Source organism: Schistocerca nitens, chromosome 3, assembly GCF_023898315.1.
Source record: "Schistocerca nitens isolate TAMUIC-IGC-003100 chromosome 3, iqSchNite1.1, whole genome shotgun sequence".
Taxonomy (NCBI): Eukaryota; Metazoa; Arthropoda; class Insecta; order Orthoptera; family Acrididae; genus Schistocerca; species Schistocerca nitens.
This window is the reverse complement of record NC_064616.1, coordinates 455,028,055-455,046,162: the sequence shown is the minus strand read 5'-3', so window position 1 is coordinate 455,046,162 and position 18,108 is coordinate 455,028,055.

The following is an 18,108-nucleotide window of genomic DNA, read 5'->3' as shown; positions in this document are numbered from 1 at the left end:
TGCAGAACGTAAGAAAGATATATTTTTGGTGGGAATATCCTTCAGCTAATAGAAAAGCGAACATTAGCGGAACGCTATGGGAGTCTAGTGGAGACTGAGACTTTCTCGAGTGAAGAGCTCAAGGGAGCGATTCTGGGCACCTTTACACGAGTTCTGGAAGGAGGCAGATCTGCTTGTCATAATGAGTAGTATTCGAATGTGAAGGTGTTGGACTCTGGGCTATGAATACCCACTACCGTACTTCAACTTCTGAAGGGACTTAATACTTTCGAAGGTCTGAATGTGCTCCAGAGTAGGACTCTAACTTTTTCTGCTTGTATTATGAAACTTAGGATAGACAAAGTTTGAGTTACTATTCTTTGTATCATGTGTAATAATTTATAAATAATATTGTTGAACTCTGAAGGGTTTTGAGAGAGATAATACATAGTGTACTGCGATTACGAAATTGACTTTTTCTTGTCTGTGTGATTACAATTTCGGTAGCGAATTTTGCTGCCATTTTCCAAACATTCTCAACGTAGCTTTTATTGCATTTCATAAGGATATTTTCTGTCTGTATCTTAACTGAATATTGTAAAACCGCATCCCATTTCTTTGAGATGTCCTTTCTTAAATAAACATTACTCAACATAATTCTCTTTCATCTACGTCAGTTGTAGACATTAGAATAGGACCCTTTTTATTAAATGATTCATTTAACTTTTATTTTGTATTTATGTGTATTTTATTCACTTGCAATTCTCGCCAATTTATAGACTACTTGATTGTTGGATCACACCTACAGGTTATTATTTGCAACGAATTAGCTGTGGAACACGAAGACAGATATGCCCAGCTTGACCCCATGCCTCTATCAAGCTGTTATTTTTGAACAGAGCCATTCATAGCTCTAATACCTAAGTATGATTAGCCGCAGGTTCCTTTTTCTATAAGAATTTACAGATTTTCAAATCAATTTTGTTTCATACTTGGCATATGCATATGTATTTTAGCCTATCCTATCAATTTCATGCCACTTTTGTGGCCTATCCTGCCAATTTGCCAATTTTGCTGCTTATACTGCCATTTTACCAGTTTTATAGACCAGCCTACCACTTTTCAAATGAATTGTGGTCCTGTCACTACAGAGCACAGACCTAGGGTTAACGGATGACTGTCTGAGATTTATGGGCCCTCGCAGCTCTTATCCAGGAGCATTGGGGCCTGATGGCTACTGGCTGGGAGCAAAGTTGGGAGAGGTGTCGGAAGGGGAGGGAGGGGAGGGGAGGAGATGGAGTGGTAGGTGGTGTGACCTTGAACATAACAAGAACAACTGCCTCAACTGTAGATTGATACCAAATGTGACCTTGCTGATACCAGCTAATTTTGCGACCAGAACTCTCACTACCTTCCTACTAATACTTGCTACAATAAAGTATTATACATAGTTCATTCCAAGTGCCACCATGGATCCGCACCATTCGAAATACTTCATTAAGCTGCCATCCCTATAGAATGGACTTTCTAATGCAAGTAAGAATTCTCCAGTTTCAAGTGCATCTAATGCAAGTGCCATGTCTATCTCATTTTTCCCTTGAATGTCCTCTCATCCTGAGAATGGGTGCTTTCCACTATGAGATTGAAACACTATTTTCACATCGAACAAAAACCGTTTGAAAAGGAGTAGTTCTCTTTTCGTATCTCTCTCTCTCTCACACTCTCTCTCTCTCTTTCTCTCTCATATATTGTCATCAACAAATTTGATAGGTGTGGAAATACTGGGCATTAGTTTTTTATTGTTTGGTTTTGATCATGGAGTTTATATTTTCGTTTCTGTCAGTGTACCAACACACACTCGCTCATGCAAACATACACCATAACCATGTCACCAAGCTAAACATAGCGACCATGTGCACACACACACACACACACACACACACACACACACACAACTCACATTCCCATTTCCAAGCTATGAGTACAACAGCTTTCAACAGTTCGGCCTCATCTGTACATTGCATTGGTATTTTGGCCACGTCCATTCCAAGAATCCCCGACGTACAAACTATAATTTCTCAGATTGGAATGAGTTCATGCACTCACGTGAGTCGTGTGTATGACCACGGCCACCCTGAAATCTTGCAGGCTGGACAAGTCCGAAAACCCGCGCACCAATGGCAGTCGTCGAGTATTTCTTTCCTCACTTTTCTATATAGTTTCAATTTCTTTTAGCACGTTTCTCCCATTGTTGTGCAAGTTTGAATATACCATTACGATAGCATTCCGTTACAGCTTCCTGGAGACACTGATGTACTGTTTTCCGAACATCAGCCACCATCTTACTGTGGTGGTCTCACATCTATCCCTCAACACAACAGAAAAGATGATAGTTGGAGGGTCTGAAATACAACAGCTTTCCCACCGAAATGTTCTGGCCTTCTGTACAATGACACGGTCAGTGTGAGGACCGGTGTTATCCTGCTGCAGGATGAGCTTACCAGGCCGTTTAGCACACAGTGCACAACACAGGTCTAAATGTGTCTGTATATAGTGGGTAGCATTTTTGGTTTGGCCGGGCTCAAGAAAATCCGTCAGAATGCTACCCTTTGCATCCCAGAAGACAGTGCCCGTAACTTTCTTTGCAGACGAAACTGTCATCGCTTTCTACTTTGATGACGATTCGAAGTGGTGCCATTCCACAGTCTGGCGTTCTGTTTATGGCTCATAATCATGGAATCATCTTTCATCGCCAGTCAGAAACTCGTAAAAAATCATCAACTTCGTTTTGAAATCTCTAAAGAGTATGAGTAATGGATCTTCTCTGAAGTTCGTGTTTTCAGTCAATAACGGTGAGACCAACTGGGCACAAGCTTTTCAGTAACCTAAGCTTTAAATCGTTTCTTGCACCGCACTTTATTTTGCTGCGTGTTTCGCAGCTATTTCTCTCACTGTGACAGTCCTGTCTTCACTAATGAGCTCACCAGTTCATTCCTTGTCACCTTCCATCGAGGCAGTTCGAGAGCGACCGCTAAGGGGCTCCTCTTGCTTACTGTTCTTTCCACCTATGAAATGTTTCACCCAACTCCTAACACTGCTGGTGCAGACGCAGTGGGTTGCTCACAGCATTCTGTGTAGCCCTCGTATAACCTATACGCGAAAATGAACATTATTCAAGACCCCACACATTAATTTTATCCTATCGCTCATATACCCGATCTTTTTTACTCTCTTTACAGTGCCTTCGCGACCTTATAAGGGTCATCAGAATAAATGTAGAACTAGGCTGAGGGAAAGTGGCAGTTGTTAACTAGCTGTGATAGCTCTACAGATTCGTCACAAGTGGCGCCATAAGCCAATGGCTAGCCAAGATGGCAACCATGCGTAAGAGGGAGGAAAGTCGTAACGCTGGCTCCAGGCTTGTGCGGTCTCCATTTCTGCGATGGATTTTATAGTTACCCTGGCACTGGCAAATTGCAAATCTGACTGCCAGCTAACAGAAGTCAGAGCATGCTGTTATCTGGCACGGCGGCGGACTGCAATGTAATCGTTGACGAGAAACGAGACAAAACGAATGAGTGTACAGTGTGAGTGAGTCGAGTGTGTGAAGTGATGCGCGGTGTCTCCAGCAGTTTTGTAGGCTGCGTAGTAACATTAGCCGTGCTGCCAGCTCTACAGGGTAGCTGCTTTCCCTACCCCTAATATTACTCTGTGGCGTAAACGAGGATCTTTTTAGCCCTAAGTTTGCCATCCACAGACAGGGCTCCAAAAATACAGAAATCATGCAAATGGAAGAGCGCCGTAAAGTTCAAGCGTCCAGGAATGTTGACGGGCGGCACCATCCAGCTGAAGGATTTTTTGGGTCCTGAAGGAAGACATTCGTGACCATCAGTTTGCTTCAAACAAAGAGGTGCATGCCTGGATACAATGATGTTTCTGTAGGTAACCGCAAAGTTTTTCAGTGAATCCACTGACCGTCTTCTCTCTCAGTGTGATGAATTTATTAACAGTTATGGTGATAACTTTTGAAATAATAAACAGTTTACTTAATTTTTTTCATATGTTTCGTTTTCCTTTGACTGCCCCCCACATATAGATAAACGTCTCTCTCCGTGTTCACTTTGGACAAGCTCAGATTTTGAACATAAATGGCTTTCCCTAATGTCCATTGCCATAGTGCTATTTTTAATATATTTATGTATGGTAATCATAGAATGGTTTTCAGGTGCAGCTCTAGGGGGAGGCATATCGGGGTATCTGCCATGAGTGGTAATTTCTGGGGGCGTCAGATTCATATTCTTGAAGAAAAAAACCTTTTTTCACAAAGCGCCTAGCCTCCACAGCACGTTGGCCTATCGATTAGTCATATGATTTTGAAACATATCTCTGTTGGTTTTGAACATTTTTGAACACACTACCAGAGTGGAAATAAATGAGTAACAGGAATAACAGGTACCCAAGGAAATGAAATTTTGACAGAAAATGTTTGTCTGATCGCTACACTACTAAGGGCTAGTTGTACAGTCCCCAGTTGGCAGCCACTTAAGTTCTATTCTCGGAATAGCGCGGCAAACGCATTGTATGAACACGTAATAATGTCTAACCAGAGAATAAAAGAGGGCTAACTAAACCAGTGATTCTGGCAGGGATAGTGAAGTCAACCGGAAGTAAGTTTTGACAGTGGCAGGAATAGTTACAAAATGAGTGACAACAATGTTGTATGTTAGAACGAGGGATGAGAAGAAACATAAATTATATGGAAGAATATGGCAGTTCCAAATTTATATAAAAATTTCATACTACTTCTACATTTCGATCTAATGCTTAAAAAACTGGAGCATATAAATGAAATGTGAAATTATTTCCTAATTTAAGGCTTCTTGCTTGTAGTAGGCCTAATAGGCATTTGAAATTGGTACTTTATATTCTGTCATGTTATATATGTAAATGAGGTAGACAAAAGTAACCATTTGTGCCAAAACAGTCTCGCTTATTTGGCGTGTGTTATAATTGCTGCAATGTTAGGAAGGCCTACTTTGTTTTATCGAGCTGACAGTGACAAGATAGACGCAATCAAACCTAGAAACTACACCAGTCTTCGGTACTATGTGTGTTCACAACATTTTCAGTATTAGAGAACGACATTTTGATTTTTCATGTAGCAAAACATTTGACGAAGTTTGATGAGGTAATAAATGCTTTCACGAAAAGGAAAGCACACCTTGTACAGCAGTAGCAAGATTAGAAGGAAAACATGCTGGGACCTAAGGATTTAAGAACTGTATACTGTCTTACTTGTCTCTTGTCTTACTGGTTTTATGTTTCCTATTTTTAGTTTTATGTCACACAAAAGAGGGAGTTATTAACTAACAGGCAAAAAAGAGTGTAAGTTAACTGGCCGGCTGAGAGCAGGAGAGGCGCCACAGGACATTACAATTTCCACTGTCCGGAATATAGGTTTGATGACCTCCATTACAGAATAAACACGTTTCAATTCCACAGAGCGAAATACCATGACATGCGGTAGAAGAATGATGTGTGAAGAGGCGTGATACTACACTTTGGCATGTTTAAAGACTAAATAACATGTCTTACATTTCCATGAACTTATATCTTACTTAATAAACTCTTCAGAAGTATGTGGGCTACAAAATTAACATGTTTTTGAAAAACCAACATTTTACAGTTTTTGACGTCCTATCTCAAATCCTCAAGAGGCTGGGGGCCCCACTATGAAGTTTCTCACACGGTTCAGAAATTTCGTAGATACGGAGCTGATGGTTGAGACATCTCTGTGTGATAGGCCATCACTTCCACTAAAGTAGGAAGCCTACAGCAACTCTTGGGACATACAGGGAACAATATTAACAATATGTGGCATAGATCAGATATTTGTTTCACTAGTGTCCTGCATTAAATGAAAATAAATGGATCAGGTGACATTAGAATTAAGTTATGTAGTCAACCAAGAATATTCTAATTGAAATGATTGGTTTATTCATTCAGTAGCTTTTTGAAATAATTAAAGGTGGTTTCCTACATTTTACTAATATAATTTAATACATCACATTATTTTAATAAGATAAATGAAGTAATATTAATTAATCAATGCCAATATTATGTTAATATGTCTTAACACTTTTAATTAAAATAACTTAATCATATAATTATATCAATGAAAAGTTATAATTGTGTATATATATAATTCATATTACAATAAAAGTAATTTTATACAAATACTGTACTTTATTAAGGCATTGGATTTTATTTGAATCGTTTATATTATTTAATCTTTCTTCACAATTCATTGAATAGAAAGATTATAGAATAAAGATATTAATATATTCATTTATTTCAATAGAAATTTCGTTTTTATGTTTACACTAGAGAACCTTTTTTTGACATCATGAGCATGTAATCAAATTTTTTGGGTTAAAAGACTTACTTTATTTCCTTTAACTTTTCGTAATTTTTTGAGTAATTTGACTGTAATTGAATAAAGGTATTTTATTTGTTTTGTTTAAAAGTTTTATTATTGTTTAATTCATCACTTGGTCTGTTGTGTTAACTGCAGGTTTAGTTACATTAAACGTTAATTTTGGAGTAATTTGTTTTAATTGTCAAGTAATTTTCGAGATGGCAATTGATTTAGTGTCAGTATAATTTGTTGCAACAGCTGCAATGATAATAACTGGTAAAAGTGAGAATTATTGGTTAAAGCAGTTGCTTGTAATGTAAGAGTTAATTACACCATTGTAATGTGAAATAATAATGTTTTTATTGTTTTATGTATCTGAGAAAGTAATAAACTAAGATTAGACTCTTTACTATGTTAAAACCTTATTGTACTTACTATTGTAATGTTACAATTTTAAATGTTCAGGTGCAGATGCAGTTCATAGTGGTGGGTTACAATATATTTTTTTATAATGGATCTGATCTAGAAAACTATTAACAAAATTTCAGAATTACCTTTTTCAGTTAATTTAACTGATATTGGCTCTGAGGTGTGTGCAATCTACCTGTTGTTTTCATTGTTGATTATTCCAGAAAAAAATGTGACTAAGTAGCTTCAATTTAGATAAGTCATAACATGGTATATATACTGCAAAGTGTCTCTAAGAAGAACTTCAAGATATAGCCTATTAGTAAAGTACTATAGTTGCAATGGAAAGTTTTCTATACGATTCAGGATATCTTGATTACTAATTATGTCATATTAAATAGTCATTTATTCTATTAATAAACAGAAATAATTTTATTCTATTTATATTGTCTTTGTATATTTTGTAGAACTGACATTTTTTATGATACTTTACAAGTAATGTAAGTGGTTTATGAAATATTAATTTAAATTTATTAAAGTATATTTAGTTTGTTGTACCATTTGGTTGAGAGTTTATAAATATTTTAGTATTTACTTACTTACCTCAGTTTGGATTGATATAGAGGTGACTTATAGTTAACCTCTCATAATTATTCTTTAGTTCCAGAGTGAAATTTTCACTGTGCAGCATAGTGTGTGCTGATATGAAACTTCCTGACAGATTACATCTGTGTATAAGACGACGTACTCATGGAAGTTAAACTGTGTGGATGGGTTGTGATTCATGCTTAGGTAGCTTACTCAGCAGAGGATTTGCCTGTGAAAGGCAAAGATCCTGTGTTTGAGTTTAGGTCTGACATACAGCTTTAATCTGCCAGAAGGTTTCTTATTGTTGAGCTGTTTGTGGAAATAAAATGGTACTCATTTTCTAAGATATCTATGTTTCGTAAGGAAAACTTTAATTTTTATAGATAATAGGTTTTTATTTTATTCTTTAGATACAAATATTAACTTGTTTTATGCTTCAGAAAGTTATTCAACAATATCTGATTATTTTAAAATATAATACCAGGCTCTAAATCACTTATTTTAAGACTATGTTTTAGATTACTATTTTGAAATTTTATTTTATAATTATTTTAGATGTTGGATTCAATTCTATAAACAGTGTAATAATAATAACAATAATAACAATGGAAATAGTGTAATTGTTTTATTGGTAGTATTTGCTGTTGCTATTATATTATAAGGAACTATGCAAAATAGATTTCCACCTTCTCTTAAACATGATCTCTTGATAATACGTTGAGGTCTGGTCCGTTCACTCAGGAAAATTATGAAGGGTCATGGTATTGTCACTGTTGAAAGGTAGCATAATCGACTGCATTGTAATAATTTTCTGAATTTAACTTTTAAGTTAGAGGTTAGAATTAATCTTTAGGATGAGAGAACGTTATAGAGCTTAACATTTAATTCTTACCTAGTTTTTAGTTAGTCTTTCTACATTTAATTACAATCGTTTTTCTTGGTGACATTAAGCTCTTCATTTATTAAATCATTAATTTATTTTTCTCATGATGGCTACTTTGTGATCATACATTGAAGGTTCATTAAGGATAACAGCATAATGGCTTTAGTTTGTGATCTCTCTACTGGATTAAGAAATATTTTTCTTACAGGAAGCCAATAATCTCATCTGTTCATCCTGTATAGCCTTATTTTACCTTTTTAATGTATTGATTTCCTTGGCTGGCTGGGTAATGTATAATTATTTAACGTGAACGTGTTGCCTTCGTTGTGTATTATTTAATTTTTATTTTCTGCAAGACAGGCCATATAACTGTAATAATTCCAGAATGAGATTTTCACTCTGCAGCGAGTGTGCGCTGATATGAAACTTCCTGGCAGATTAAAACTGTGTGCCCGACCGAGACTCGAACTCGGGACCTTTGCCTTTCGCGGGCAAGTGCTCTAACACTTGCCCGCGAAAGGCAAAGGTCCCGAGTTCGAGTATCGGTCGGGCACACAGTTTTAATCTGCCAGGAAGTTTCAACTGTAATAATTGCTAGTTGGTCATTATATTCCAAATATACTTTATTAGGTTGTATACTTTCTGTAGCTGAGTTTATTTCACATGAAGCTAAATTAGCTCAGGTTTTATTATCATTATCTACGTTAGTAGGTAGGTTCAACGCATAAAATATAAATTATGAGCTTCATTACTGCTTTATTATTGTTTTTTTCATTGAGGCTGAGCTCGTGCTGCTTCATATTTAGCCAAATCTGATTGTACAGCTTTTGATTTTGCTGAAGGAGAGTGTGAATTACTTTCATGGTTTACACTGAGTACACTGCTGGTGGTTTTAGTTTCATGTTTTATGGCAGAGTATACTGCAATTATATTTATGAGTATATTATTGGTTTTTGGTCTGTGTAGGTGGTGGTTTTTATTCTTTTAATGTTTTACTAAGCTTACTGTTAAATCCATTAGATTTTTCTGAATTCATTCAACCTTACCACAATTCCCTTCTGAACAATTTATGAAAGTTTGCTTTCAAGAACTTTTTACCTCTATCTTCAAATTTTTTATTTGCTGCATTGGTTCTAAGAATTATATTCCTTTCATTTATTTAGCGAAAAATTTTGGGAGTTAAAAAGTTAATTGAAAAGTTAAGACCCTAGTTATTTCTTTCCGAAACATATGGTTTTCCTACAGTAATGAATTTACTTTATATTTATTCCCAAATTAACATTCCTCATGGATTTGCTGTATGAGCATTAATTATGTAATATGTAAAATAAATTATGGTTAAGATTGGTCCTCCTATAATATAACGTTCTTTAACTATGCCATTTTTCCATTCTTGTTGATAAATGTACAGTAATGTCTATTATTGAAAATAGGATTTGATTAATAGGCTAAAACTGAATGCCCCAAAACGGTTTTTCATTATGAAATGGTAACACTATTAAGATTTGAATTGCCAAGAATTATGTGATAACATATCCCAACTTATTTGGATTTAAAATATAAAACTGTGTAGATGAAGAGCAAGTACCATTGTAGTTGAATTTGGACTAATGTTACAAGTGCATTTGATTTACAAAATTATAAAGCTCTCCTAAAACATAAGAGGTAATTAAGCATAATGCAATTAATAATGATATTATTGATATGATTGTGGCGTGTTCTTGACTGTAAACAATGAGTGGAATGGTTGTCTTTTCAGTATCTCCAATTATTCGTAGAGGGTTATTACATTCCTGTTTGGTGATGAAAACATAAATAGATTGCAGCTATAGCTGCAGTAATAATTGGTAACAGATAATGGAACTTACAAAGTCGATTGAAAGTAGCCTTATCTAGAGCAAAACTCCATCATAATCCCTGAAATTTGTAATTATTGTTGTTCCTCAGAAAGATAAACCAAATCTGATGTATGTAGAAGCTATAACTAAAATAACATTATTAAAATATTTATTAACATATCTATATACATATATGATCCATTATAAATTCTGTGTCCTTCACATAAATAAACATTAATGAAAAAGATAGAAACCCCATTACCATTGGTATTCGAATAATGCGACCATTATTTACATCTCAGCAAGTATGAACCGTTAAAAACTATTCAATATCTGAAGTCTAAGGTAAAGCTGAAAAGTAGTCGAGTTAAATTTAGAAACATTAAACATGAGTCTAATAACGATCCAAACTTTTCATCAAAGTGAAATATCTTTTGGTACTGCTAAGTCAGCTGAAAAGTTATTAATAACTTTATTTAGTATTTATTCATTAGTGTAGTTACCTAATTTTATGGATGGACACTTGATTAATAATTGTAGAAAAAATAACTAATAATGGTTATTCAATTACTATTGTACTAATGATGTTTCATATATTATTATATAATTATTTCTAAAATATTGCTATTTTTGATAATTGTATTGTTACTATGTGCAGATTAAGTACTTTTTAAAAAGTCTATATAGATAATTATATCAAAAACAATTAATGTAAATATATTGATAATTTATATTCTTAAAGTAAAGACTACAGTGATAGATTATTGTTTAATTATTTTATTTGATACCATTTTGTAACTTTGGTGAACAGAACCAATATTTCACAAAAAAATATTAAAAATGAAATTTATGACAATGAAAATGTTCTATTATTGATACTGTTATTAGATTAGTAAGGAAGGTAGCAAAATACTATCAAGCATTGTTGCCACTGCATGATGTAGTTTAATAAAATTAATAGTTATTACATTTGATACTAATATAATTATTATTTTAATCATTTCAGAAATTAGTTTATTAAAATATCGGTTTCACAGAGTGAGGATGGTGAACTAGTCTACACCTGAAGTTTTAAAGATGAAAACTAGACTCATTTCAATTTTATAAAATTAGTATTCCCTTAACTATTCTAACTAATGTTTATGTTTTCTATTTTTATCTCTTTTTAAGTATATGTTGCTCATGTTTATTTTTTTCCTCAAAAGTATACATTTACTGATGGTTTTGTAAAGGTTAGAATAGAGTGTCCTGTTTTTGTTTATATTAATTTTTAATATCCTTATTGAATTTGATTATGATTATTTTTTCTTTTATTTTTCTATTTTTCTTTTGTGTTTTGGGACTTTTTGTTTTAATTTGAATGATTTACTCGTATGGTGATGAATTCTTTAATTCTTTTGTACTGTGTTTATATTAAAGCAGTTATTTACGAAAAATTAATGATCCCACATTGGTTATTAGGTAATTGCTGATGGTTGGTTCAATTTTTGATATTTCTCTCAAGTTTTATTTCAATAGCTTCTATTTATTCTTATGCTGATTCTAATATAATTAGATATTATCTTGCTTCAATTAATTTTGTTTTACATTAATTAGACCTTCAGTAATTACTGGTAGAGTTTCAGTTCATTCATCTTCTCGTCATTCACATTTTTTTAATTTTTTTTATTTTAATTTTAATCATTGTGTTGTATTGCTCATTTCTAGATTACGTTTACTTTTCTAATGTTCTTTGCATTTAGCTAGATTCCTATATTGCTTTTGATTGCAGGTTCTGGTTTTACTAGCCAGTGTTTGATATCTTGTACTTTAGTTGGTAGATTAATGTTGTTAATATGCTAATACCCTATATTTTCCTTTATTATTTGTTTCCCGTTCTTAGTGTTTTTTGTTCGACATTTTTATATTTTTGATAAAATGTCAGTGTTTTACACTCATCTTTGACTTTCAAAGGTCCATGTACAGGCTCTTATTTTAGGTAGATTCATTTTTACTGGTGTGTCATTAATGTTTGGTGGATATAGTACTCTTTGTGTAAGAATATTATTACTTGTTTCACTTTAAGGTACAGTTATTTTTAATTATCCTTAGGGCTAGGAGATTATGTTACTTATACATTTATTGGTTCTAGTGAAGTCCTTATTTGCATATTCTTCTAATGTTCATATAGGAATGGTTATTGGTGGTTTAATAACTATAAACTGAAAAGGTTATATGGACTCATTTTCCTTAATAGTTACTCATAGATTATGTTCTTCTGGTTTATTTTGTTTATCAGATAGTATTTATGAATATGAAGGTTGAGACACATTATTAATTAACAAGAGTACAATTAATCTTATACCTATTGTACCTGTGTGATGATTCCTTTTCATGACAACCAAATATTTTTGTTCCTTCTGCTTTAAATTTCTCAAGTGAATTATGATCGTTAAATAGAATTATGTCATCATCTTCTTTTAGACATTTGTTACCGATTTCATTATCTTGTTTGGAAATGTATTAATTTCATATATATGTATATAAATATATGTATATAATTCTTGGCACTGATTTTACTATGCTTGTGTGTACACTTACTCCCTGGGTTATTCATGTGAGTATTATCTTTCATTTTTACATTGATTTCCTTTTAATGTTCTTTGTTTAAAGGGTGCCTAGATTGTTGTTTAAAATGTGTTAAGTATTTTAGTTAAAAATATTGTTTTGTTGCATCAATGATATTAAGTTTCTCGTGTTAGACTGTATTTTTTCTGTCTGTTCATTGAGTTTCTCCTTTGTTTTTTAGGATTCTTATTTTTGTTGTAGGTGTTTATTATTTCATGTCCGATAATGGAGATTTTATTGAGTGAGAACGTTTAAATTTGGATGGTCTAACTCCGAAAATCACTTTAATTTTGGATTGAAAATCTCTCATTTTTTGTTGTTCTGTTAAATATATTTCTTCTTTAGTAATTTATTGTCGAGAGGATTATATGTCTAGTGAGAAAACAGGAATCGCTTTATTGTTATTTTTTATATTTATTCTTTCAATAGGGCTTTAAATTATTACTCCAAATTAAATAACAGTTTTATTAGGTTGGAGAGGCTTAGGATAAGTTTCATATTGTTTAGTTATTTATTATCAAAATGTAAAATGTTCAAGTGCAGATATTTTAAGTGCCTTATCAAACTGTGATGGTATGTTGCTATTTTAATTTCTGTTGACTGAGTATTAAATTTTCGTGCTCGAAATTATATTCATCGTTAAGATTTTATCTCTATTTCTTTGAGATAAAGTTTATTACCACAATAATTGTTTTAGCGCCTCTAACTAAGAAAGTTCAGATTATTTGTTCTACCTGACTTTCCACTGCCATGCCTTCTTAGCTTCGGTTCATTCTTCTACTTCTGTTGCAATTTCCGTTTATTTGTTAATTTGTTATAGTCTGATACTTGATACTTGTAACTGTGGTTGGTTTTTGTTATTAATTAGTCTTATAACTATATTTATGGCAGGTATAGGTGCTAGTTTTGAATTGCAGTTAAAAAAGAATATTGCTCTTTTTACCTTAAGTCAACTTGTGTTAAGAACACAAATTTGGCAATATGTTATCAAAGTCTTTACAATGATTTATAATTTAAAGATTTCCAGATATGCGTTTTATAGGTGCTAATGTAAATTTTGGCACCTTTATCATCTGTTTGTTTCAATTTCTCTAGACTCTCTTTGTGTGTTACATTCCTTTTTAGCTGGGTTTTAATCAGATGATTTAACTACTGAGAGGATTTCTTTAAGATCCATTTTTATATTTTTCTACTGGTTTAAAAGCTTCTTATTTTTTTAAATTATTTCATTAATCACTATCTAGCGATTATCACTTTTATTTGAGATTATCTTTTGATGATGAAAGTTATTAGATTTCTTTTGGAGTAATTCATTTAGTATTCATGGCTGTTTTCAGTGGTACACTTTTGTCTTGATAGATTTTGTCCTGTTACTGACATACTTTCTTCACCTTACTGTTTAAAGATTTTAGCCATCACCATTGTTGTTTCACATTCTCATTTGGGATACATTCTTTCTAAGTTTGATTTTTCTTCCAATCTACTTTCATTGAATATGTTACCTTTTGCTATATCTACTGGTTCTATGTGATTTATACCTTTTCAATTGCACTCAATTTGATGGAAATTATCCTTTAAAACTGAGTTGTTATTCACCAAGGTGTTCTGAATATGGCTGAGGAGAATTCAACGTTGTTAGTGTATATTGAGTTTGTTTATTTATATAATTAGTGTTAACCAAAGATGATATGATTGTTATTTTTAAATTTTTATTTAACACTTGCTTTTTATCATTCCATGTAGGCTTTCACGGCCGGCGTCTTCATCAATAAACACTTCCGGGCTAAGTTGCCGTGGTCGATCTGTAGAACTTCTTCTCCCTGATGTTTCGTCCTCAACTACGGAGAACATCTTCGGAGGTGAGTCAACGACTGGCTGCTAGCAGCTGGGGCCGCCGCTTATATGGATATCGTAGAGGGCGCCACCGCACGTCACGTGGCGTCGATGTGCAGCTATCTCTGGCTATCGTCTGTTCTCTCGATTGCAGGCAATCGATTGTCACGTGATTGATGCAACGTCGATCCAATTTTAATCCTTCTTCTCTACGATTAAAATTGTATTGATGTTTGTGGATTTCAATTGCCTCTCTATACATACGTGTATAATAATGCGACGGCCTCGCTAGCACGCTTGTTTCACCAAATTTTATTTCGTGATCTCCATCCTTAAAAACATGTTCCACTACAGATCGACCACGGCAACTTAGCCCGGAAGTGTTTATTGATGACTTGCTTTTTATGTTTATTTTAGTAATGTATCTTTTTATAATAATTAAATAATTTATAATAAAAAAGTAACACTTAAAATCTGAAGGAACTATTTTCATTTTTATGTAATATTTATAAACGTAGCTACATTACTTTCACTGAAAACATAATGCTTTATTTAACTACATGTTAACAGAAAGGAACCGCTAATATAAGAAGTTAGCAGCTTTCATAATGGCTTCACATTTCATTAATTGTAACTTAATAGTTGAAGTATATTACTAACAATAACAGACATCTGTTTGGTTTCAATTACTATTCGATAAGGGTATCATTACAAAACTTCCATATTGAAACTGGGTGTACAAATTCACCCCTTATTAGAGGGAGGCTGTGAACTAAGAGGTCCAAAGGAGCTGTTCACTAAGATGAACAGAAGAACTGAGGAATGAATTATTTTTCGTAGTTCCCTTCAATCGTGGCAGTCAACTTATATTTAGCAGGAATGGGAAACTTAGTCTCTTTCCCACAATGGCACTCAGCCTCAATCCTGTCTCAGTCTCCCCTCGCCAGATGTGTCCTTTTTCACGTGACCACTCGTCACAGATCCACTGCCAGCTGCTCCTATTTCAGTACCGAGTTGCTGTCATTTCAGCCACTGCACTCGCCCATTCTAGTTCTGTTTCAAACCGTTCTTGAACTCTGGACTTCTGGTTCTTTTCGCATTCCATTCCAGAGTAATAAAAAGGTATTTTATAATTACATAAATTATGTAAAAGTTACATTCTATGTAATACATATATCTCTTATCATAATGGAAGGGTGTATCAGTTTACTTTGTGAACTCAATAAACAGTAGAATGCATACTTACAACAAGGCAAGTCTTTCTGTTATTCATACGTTTCTTTGGTTTCATGTGCTTGACTTAAAAACTGATTTTTAAGATTACTTTTAATAAGTTTCTTAAGGGCAGTTAGAAAGGACAAAGTTTTTTTTCACATTTTCCGATTTTTAGCTCATTATGAAATTTGCAGTTTTCCAAATAAAATGATAGATAAATATCACTTATAAACTCACATGGGAAGTATTTTATTTTTTAAATCTACATTGGTTGAAAACGTTAATTATTACATCCACTACTTAAAGATCTAATAAAATTGGTCTTTTTTTTATATAGAAGGCAGTGGAATTCTATGTTATAAGGGTCATGTCCAGAAAACGATGAGCACCAGGTTGAGGAAGTTTAAACCAAGTTTGAGAGACAGGAAACTTTCTGACAGTACAACCATAAGAGGCAGGCTGACAGCCAAAATGATTGCTGAATGGGATGGCCATTTGAAATAATACTGAGGTTTTGTTGAAAATGAAGCAGGCAGTATGGACTACCTTCTTCCACAGACTGCCAACTGATGAAAAACCAGTACATCACCTTTGCCATCCTGGACCTGATTCATGGTGCAATTACCACAATACCTAGTACTCAAACATTTCATACAGCAATAAATATTCCATCCCAGCAGCAGTCATGGATATCATAAAACCTATTACAGAAACCTCGCAAATCCTGGACTACTTAAGAAGTGTCTGTATGGTCAGACTCAAAATCCCAACGAGTCGCTGAATAATCTTATATGGACTTGATAACCAAAAAAATGTTTTTGTGTGAATGAAGACACTAAAGTGGAGGGGGGAGGTCAGTGATGCTGTTATTGCTTTTAATGATTTCAACATTGGTAGGGTGAAAGTGCTACAGAATCCTTGGGCAAAGTGCATCAGAGCACATGATCAGATGGACAAGGTTCGCATTAATAAAGCAGAGTATGCAGCACAGGTGGCCACTAAGGAGTCCAGAAACAATAAAAGAAGAAAAAACTTGGAAAAAGACCAACAGTATGGTGCAGGATGATTCTGAGTGATTAAAAATAAAAAATTAAACATTTATTAAGTGAGTTACAGTCTCTCAAAACTTTAAAAGCCGTTCCTGAAAATTTACATTTTCTGATGCATTTTCCCTAAATCTCAGAAACCACTTCGACCAGAGTATTCAAATTTTCAGGGAGTAATAACATACATATCTTGAGTCTACTGAACTAAATGAATAACATTATGTTTCGAGTAATTAAAATGATTTAGGATAACGTACAAAAAAGTTCACAAAATTTTAACTGTGTAATTAAAAAATTGTATTTCCGATAGCAGTGGCTGAAATGCAATTATTGTAGTTCAGTAGAATCAGAACATACATTTTAATGTCCTGTAAAAGTTTCATGTCAATGGCTACAGTAGTTCCTGAAATACAGGGAAGCCAAGCCACTAAATTTAACATTGTCAGGATAGGGCGTTCCAACTCCCTTTAAACTGTAGTGTAAGGAAATTCATATGAAAGTCACCATTTTCCTATTTTTTCATAAATACAATACATTTAGGGAGGCTCTAATTTTTAATTTTGGTTGATTCCAGTTTACACAACCTATTAATTTGGTTTCTTTGTGAAAAAACAGTAACTTCGAAAGACATCCCACACAGAAACGTTCCACAGTGCCATTGGAGAGGATGGATTTTCGATCTAGATCCCCATCGTGAACATTTGCAGAAGCAAATGGTATGATGTGAATTGGGTCTTGTCAGTGGTCCACTCCAGCCTCTAGCACCTCACCCTCTGTTTCTGCTAGAAGAAGCGGAAATAATGAATCCGTCAGCAATGTTGATTCACTACCATCGAACAATCTGATCTGCAAGACACCTGCATGAGACACCTTTGAACCCTTTTCAATAAGAGGAGGATAGTCATCTTTGACAAAATTTGTGAACATTGTTAAGTCCTGCTCATTTTTTAAAAGCAAAGAAATCAATTGACAGTTTGTAAGGAATACTATCCCTTCAGCAATGTGGAGGACAAAGAATTTAAGAAATTTGTTTCCCTACTCTCCCCCAATTACTAATGTCCAAGTAGGAAAATACTTTCGACCAGCTTGCTGCCACAACAGTTCGATCAACTACCTTGTAATTTCCAAATAAAACTGAATTCGACGACAGCATCATCTGTAACAACTGATGAGTTGACTTACTCCAAAAATTACAGTTTTATTACGGTTACTGCAGACTGTATGATTATACGAAAATGCCTCATTCGAGTGTATTGGGTTGCCTGGAATTTTCGCATTGGAAAACTGCTGAAA